This window comes from Corvus brachyrhynchos, unplaced genomic scaffold (genome assembly GCF_000691975.1).
Source record: "Corvus brachyrhynchos isolate BGI_N302 unplaced genomic scaffold, ASM69197v1 scaffold115, whole genome shotgun sequence".
NCBI lineage: Eukaryota > Metazoa > Chordata > Aves > Passeriformes > Corvidae > Corvus > Corvus brachyrhynchos.
In genome coordinates this window covers 8,364,166-8,371,672 of record NW_008239553.1, presented here as the reverse complement: position 1 = coordinate 8,371,672, position 7,507 = coordinate 8,364,166, and the positions used below count along the sequence as shown (strand labels likewise).

The following is a 7,507-nucleotide window of genomic DNA, read 5'->3' as shown; positions in this document are numbered from 1 at the left end:
CTGCTGATTTTTTTCTTGCATCTATTTTGCTAGCAATCCCCAACAATTTCTCCCTAGAGGTCTTGCTCATGTTTGCCTTGTTCTTTAAAACGGATGTTTTACTCTACAGTGCAGAAGAGGTTCCACTGAGAATGTACAAGAGGAACCTCTTAACCTCATTTTTCAAATGCTTATTTCAAAGTCTGCAATGTACCTGAACTTCTTAGAGGAAAGGTCACTGGAATCATTTAAGATAACAAAAAAGAGCACAGATTTCCTGTATAAAAATCTATAAACTATTGTTGCTCAAAGGATTTCAAAAATATCCTGAGGCAGATATCTAGCCTGAAAAATTTCTGCTGAAATGCTTGAAATCTGACAAAATCCTACATAGCTACAAACTGTATTGAAATTAGAAGAGTCAAGACGCATACTACCCTTAATAAAGCCAGAAAGTGAATGAAAGCCTTTGTCATTTCATTTCAGGCACCAGAATCCCTGTAACATCAACTTCTTAACTGAGGAAAGCCATAGCAATGAATAATAGGCTGACAAAAAAATCTTCTGTAGATTCATTTCACCATGGTGTGATTTCAAAAGCTAAACAATGTCTCAGTTTATGCCTTAAAATATTTTATGTCAATTTTTAGATACATAAACAAATAAAAACCCCAACGAACTCTGAAAAAGAAATCTCCCTTTGCAGAGATTTGCCCACACTTACAAAATCATGGTAACATAAAAAGCCACTAACAATCCAATTTTACTCACCAATCAGACAGCCTCAGTGGAGATTTCCCATGCCTCTGAGTGATGGTAAATAAACAACAAAGATTCAGACAAAGAAAGATCAGTCCAGAGAGACATGTCATTTAAATTTTATGCCTAGGTATGCAAAGGAAATAGGGGAAAGATTTTGTCTTCTCCTTACCTGTACTTCAAGGCTGGGCAAAATGTTTCTGTATCCACACAGATGCTTTCACAGGAGAGCATCTGAAACACTGTACACGTAGTACTTGTCTGTTTTGATTAAATGCCCAGCTAAAAGTTGCCAGTGTTTCCCTGAGAATGTTTAGGTGAGCATCTCCAGTTGCACATTACAAAGCACTGTGCTGTGTCTGTCTCTAGGTGTAACGAGCAGCATTTAACCACTCCCTGCAGGGTCTACAGCAGCTGTTAGAGCCTGCCAAGTGCTTCAAGAGAAGCCTGCCAAGAGGCTGCCTGCTAAGCAACCAAGAAAGGGGATGGTCAGGAATAGGAGGGCAAAGGTAATTTGGTTGAGAGTAACTGTGTTGTGATAATATGCATTATTTTTAGATGAAGAACAAGAGGCAAGATCAATTCTAACCCAATGAACTCTATACAAGAAGACTCCAATAAACTCTGGGAACTGGAAGGTAAGTTCTCATGGGAAACATGGCTAAAGCAGAAGGAATTCAGTAGAGTTGGCACTTCCTTAAAGAAATTATGTTTAGGGTACAAGCACAAACAATCCTACACAGTAGGAGGATAGGAAGTATAGTCAGAGATCAACTTGGCTACTTGGCTAAGCAGCACGGTCTTCAATGACCTGAAACACAAGAAGAAAATGTACAGAAAGTGGAAACCAGGTCAAGCTCCTAAGCACAAGTATCAAAGAATAGCACTAGATGCTGAAACAAAGTCATAAAGGATAAAGCACAAATTTAACTGCAAAAAGAAATGGAGACAAGAGATAGCAAGAAAACAAATCTGGAAGGAAAAGAAAACCCTAGTGATAGTTCACTTGCAGAAGGCTGATGTACGTTTTCCATCATTCTTCATAAAAGGGTCAACTGTTATTACATGACTAATAACTAAACTCAGTAAGAAAGAATCTGTCTAGAATAGGACAGGAACAGGACCAAAAATAATTTGAAAATACTGCAGTTCACCTCATCCTCAAGTATACCACTACAGCGTGTCTCCAGGAGAGCTCTCTAGTTGTTGTTGATGCATAAGTGTCCCTGGACTGCAATAGGAACTGACACCCCTGCACAGATACAGATGGCTACTTCACAGGCTGCTAAAGAGGTGAAAAGAATGCTATACATAGTGACACCTGAGCCTGAGGAAGTACATGTTAAGATACCTTGGCAATGGAGAGGAGCAAGATCAGATCTGTTAGCTTTGTCTGAAAACTCTCAGAAGTTGTGTGAGAAATGTGTGAAGTGGTGAACACAATGCTCACTTTTATAAAGTCGAGAAATGAAGAAGAGATCAATTCTGGAAAAACACTAGAATAAATGAAAATATAGATTATTCATAAAAGGTTGGAGAGAGTTGAGCTATATTGCTTTGTATTTTTTGGCATGTTGGCTATTAATTTCTGTAACATGGCAACAAGTCTTCCAAACACAGAAACAGTAGGTTACATAATATGTTTTTATTTTAATAATGTTATTGACATTATAGCATTGACTCATAGCATTTTCAAAAGTATATTAAAGCGAAACAATTTCTGGAAGAGTGAAAAACTACCTGGGCTGGGGAACAAACAAGGAAAACAGAACCAAGCAAACAAAACCAACACCAAAACCACAGGCAAAGATTAGTTTTTAATCATTCACTATCAAACTCAAAAAACATAATCAGTAAGATTCTAGCTGGGTCCATTCTGGGCCAAGTAATGGCCCAGATCATTAATGATTTGGATAAAGGAACAATCCTTCCACCTTGTAGATAACAATAAGCCCACGTGAACAGTAAACTCATTGCACGGTACATTAAACTCAGAATGCTTTTGACAAATAAGATAAATTATCTGTAGGAGAAAACACATTGCAATGCACTTGTGTTTAGGGGGAATAATAAGGGGGAATAATAGTTCATAAAAATGGAGCAGCCATTCTGCCATAAAAGGGATAAGAGGGGTACCAGTCACTCACAAGTTATTCACGAATAAGTAGCGTTTCATCATATCAAGAATGCAAACTACATATTAGGAAGAGAAACTGCTCTGATTGTACATTTGCTTGATACATTTAAGAATACCTCCTATTATATTTCTGTCTAGCACAGCAACCAGTAGCACTGTGTCCTGTTCAAGTAAAACTGTTCCAAAAGAAGGCAGACCAACTGGAAAGAGTCCAGAGAAAAGCAGAGAAAATGGTCAGTTGTCTTGGGAAAAAAGAAAAGCCACAAGAAAGAAAGATTGAAAGAATTGGGCTTACTCCGTTTACAGAACAGAAGGACAACTGAACACATGAAAACTATCATCTATATAAGTTACCTCTAAGGAGGTAAGGAGGGATGGTATTTTTTTTATCTGTAGTGTATAAAGCGGTGGGTTCCAAATATGACACATGAAGGTTATGCTATATATTAAGAAAATCTTATTACCAATAAAGACAGTTAGATCCTTTTTCATTTCTGAGGCACAGTTGATTTCTTTTTGGAGCTTCAGAATGCACAAAATGAAGTTTTGAGGTCTTTTCCAGTCTCCTTTTCTTTAAGTCTGTGGTTCATCCTGTTGTATAATTTAGACACCCCATCTTACCTCTCTACAAAAAGTACATGTAACAAAGTTTTCATGCTAAATTATCCAAACTCAGACTGTTATTTCAATATCGTGACTCCAAACCAATGAAGCCACCACGGGGCTTAACACAGCCCAGATTGGCATGATGTCACTTTTTTTTTCTACTGTAAATCCCATTAACTCTCGTAAGAAATGTGAAGAGTTTTGGTGAAATGATTGCTATCCTTTTAGAGAGTAGTGTGTCTGATATTTGATGGTTGTACACTGCTATCTCAACTGCCAGAAATACGTTCTTTCCTCAGGATTCCAATGGAGTCTGCTACAGAAGTCTTCTTATCTGCTGAAGCCTGCCCTCCTGGTGAGCTACTACACAAACTGCTAACAAGACACAGAGCTCATTTGCCTCAGGGGGCACTTATTATGATGAGAGATGAAAGACACAGAATTGAGTGAAATGAGATGTGGGCAGAAAATATGGAGACATACTTTGTTAGAGGGCTGCAGAATCAGGTTGCTTCATCTAACAATTTTTTAATGTGCTCCTTCTTTGTATTAATCAAACTTCAAGATCACACGAGTTTATAATAAAGTATCCTCACTTGGCAGAAAAGATTAAATTCCTTTTGCCTGCCTTCCACCAAAGGTCCAATTCTGTCGAAGTACAGACATTCTTGGCCAAAGAACTGTATCCTGTGGATGACCAGCTCAAGGAAAATCTCACAGAGGGATGTTTGTTGTACTACTGCATTACAGAAGATCCAAGGACATGTGACACCATTGCCAGCAAATACCAGTGTTGGTCATTACCTGTATTGCCTCTGCAATTCACTTAGAGACACGTGTTCAGGTGATTTTGTACAGGAAAAAATCTCCTTGAAGCAGTTTTAATCTTGCAGAAATATTACAGTTTTCACATTTTATAAACTATTTGAACCAGGAACAATCCATTTGATACTCCTTTCTGGCCTTCTGAATTTCTATTGAACACTGGATTTGTCTAAAATATACAAGATAATCTGTTTCTGTGAAACATACTTTTGAAACTCAGAGTAATATCCAGCATACCATGAAATTCATGCTTGCCCTATATAGCATACTGGAGGAGTCATACAAGAAATATTTTTTTCCATAAATTCACTAGCCTACGACTTTTCTCTGGGTAAACTTTTCAGATTTTGCTGTAGTAAGCTTTTGTTGAGGGTTAGGTATTTCACCTCAAATAAGGCTGAGAATAAAAGAACAAATAAACTAAATCATTCATTTATACTATCAGAGTTTTAAAACTTTATAAAAGCAGGGGAAAAGTTTACATCTATAAGCAATGTCTGTCTCCCTGTTTGAGCAACTATAACCACATCTATATAAACCCATGAAGCAACACTAGTGACTGAATCCCAAAGGAACTGCCAATAGCTGTGCTTCTGAGCCCATCTTCAATTGAAATTAAGATGGAATAAAAAGTTCAATAAACTTAATAAACAGAGTCCCAAGGGCCAAGGCTTCAGTACATGAAGCAAATAGCTGCCATGAGGGAAAAGTTGTGTTCCCTCAAAGATAAAAGATGTCAATGACATTTTTGCATGTGAGATAGCCTTTTTTGACAGCGTGGAATTGTTTTATAATATCATTGTTCTTATAAGGGTTCAAAGATGGGAGATGTTAATTTAAAACTTGTTAATTAGTAGCAACACTATCTAAAACTAAGTAGCAAGTAAGATAAACTTGTTTTCTCACAACTTCTACTCTTCCAGAAAGAAAAGAAGCAATAGCAGCATCTGGATTTCGGATAACTAATGTAGCCTTGGAAAAGCAGTTCTGCATGAAGACTTGCAATGAAACTACCCAGAAAGATCATCACTTTTTAAATTATTGATTCTTCACGGTGTTTTCTTTCCCCTCAGATCCTATTTCAGCCTGAATATAGTAATAAAAATAAAACATGGCTTTTAATGATCCTTTTAACATTTATTTAAGAAACAGGACACGGTATCATGTTGTGTAACCATAGTATGGGTTGTACAAATGTGGCTAACCATGCCTATGCCCAAGTGCAAGCCAGGGCTCACCACGGGAGAGCAGAATGAGGAATGTCTACATGAATGAGGAAAGAAAATGGCAGAAGCACTTTGTACAGTCACAATTAAGTAGCACTTTCACAGCTATCTCTTGCTTGGTCCACACAGGCATGACTAAATGTACAAAGCATGTCTCTGTTATACATTTACATGCTTACTCAGAAAATCTGCCAATACTGTTCACAAGAATTTCTAACTAGTGAAGCACTCTTAGTATACGTGAAGCCTGAAGAGGAAAGAAACCCCAAGGTGATCCTTCGTTTCAGTTTTCTTTGTTTCAAATTTAGAACTATTTGGATCTTTCAAAAGGTTGAAATTTTAAAAAATATTTAAGCAGAGTGTGAAATAGAAGAAATAGAAGAAGCTACTAATTAATTTGTATTGTTAAATGGCAACCCCCATTCAAATGCTACAAGAGCTGAACAAAAGAGGCAGTTTACTGCTTCCAAAATAGTGTAGTAGAACTCATCCTACAGGTAAAAGTGCTCAGAAGTTTAGGATTTTTATTGTGGAAAGATTTCCCAAGCAGCTTCAGATTTTGGCATGTAAGAATCCCAGAGGAAAGAGTATTCCAGAAATAATCTCACAAATAAAATGACGGTAAAAGAAACTCGCGTGCACTTTTGTATTTTCTGTATGTTTTCAGAAATAAGAGTCCTTGCACTAGTAAAAAAATAGGTCCATACATCATATTGATAGATAAAAAAATTCAGAAATTTGAAAGGGCAAAAAGTATCTTGCCTTAAGAGGCTTTTCTAGGGTTTTGAGGCCAAGAGTTTTAGATATCAAAGGAGAAACTGAAGAAGTTAAATAAGACCATTTCAATTGAAGCAGACAGAACAAAAATACAGAAAATGTAGACTGTAATAACCTATGAAGTTCAAATTTGTCTATAAACAATATCAACATTTCTTCTTACTACTACTACTGCTTTAAACCTATTATCTAAAAAATATTTCGCTTTTTAGGTGATTGTGTATCTCCTTTACATGGATAGTTACACATAATAATTCCTAGGTAACAGGAATTAATCCTGGATATCTGGCTTAAATTCTGTGCTTTTCGTTGTTTTTTTCCCCTGCAATTAAGGCAACATAACAAAAAAACTAACAAACCACATGAAAGCATTAACAACTGCAAAATTATTTCTGCATCTGAAGAGACCAGTTGAAAATCCAATTACCCTTGACATCACTAAACCTAAAATCAAAACTCAGTATCTTTTAAAACACAAACAGAAAACACAGAAGTTTTAGTTTACTAACAAAACACCTAGAAGATTTTAAAAAAAGAATCCTAAAAAAAGAATACTATTTTCTAAAAGGAGTAAATTTAAAAAAAGAAGTACCTCTACAACATTTTTGTCTCTGGAGCTTCCTGCTGGATACAGCCTTGTGAAACTGTGGCTGAGTTTACTGCTTTCTGTTTACTTAATGCCTTAGCTCAAATAAAAAGAAGGTGTATCCTTGAATACCATACACACAGCACGACACATTGTGGTCTTTCTTTGGCAGGCAAGTTTGAATTTTTCTTAGCAATATTTGACTTCTGAAAAAAGGGAAGAAAATATTTAGGCTGACTGACCTTTAACTTTATTTTTAAAATTTCCTTGACATAGAATTTCCTTCATCCATGCCCTGTCCCTGCACTATGAAACCTTTCAATTTCTACTTCAAAAAAGATCTGACTCAAAGCTCACAGAAGTCTGTCCGAGATGTTTCAGTCACTGATGTCAAATACATCGATTTCTACATGTTCTGGAGTGGTATGCAATCATTTCACTTCGAGCCTGTCTGGGTGCCAAGAGCTGTTTGGAAACCTAAGGCTGGACAAAAGTGCGTATGTGAAGTACTCAAAGGGATGAAAGTGTACGTGTTGGATTCACCCTGAGCCTAACATTTATAGAAGGATTGAAGAAGATGGAAAAAGGAATTAAATACTTGAATAGAATGCA

At 36.6% G+C, this 7,507-nt stretch overlaps 1 protein-coding gene across 4 annotated transcripts in view; it reads right to left on the bottom strand.

The window, feature by feature from the left end:
• Positions 1-6,964, bottom strand: part of LOC103620764 (carbohydrate sulfotransferase 8) — a 20,507-nt gene extending 13,543 nt beyond the window's left edge. The window contains exons 1-2 of one of the 4 annotated variants that reach the window (XM_017742290.1): positions 911-1,129; positions 751-785 (exon numbers count right to left, since the gene is read on the bottom strand). The gene's annotated coding sequence lies outside the window, so the exon portion shown is untranslated. Of the gene's footprint in view, positions 1-750; positions 786-910; positions 1,130-6,901 lie in introns of those variants that run through there. The other 3 variants (XM_017742282.1, XM_017742286.1, XM_017742285.1) reach the window with 3 other exon arrangements.
• Between the last annotated feature and the right edge of the window lie 543 nt (positions 6,965-7,507).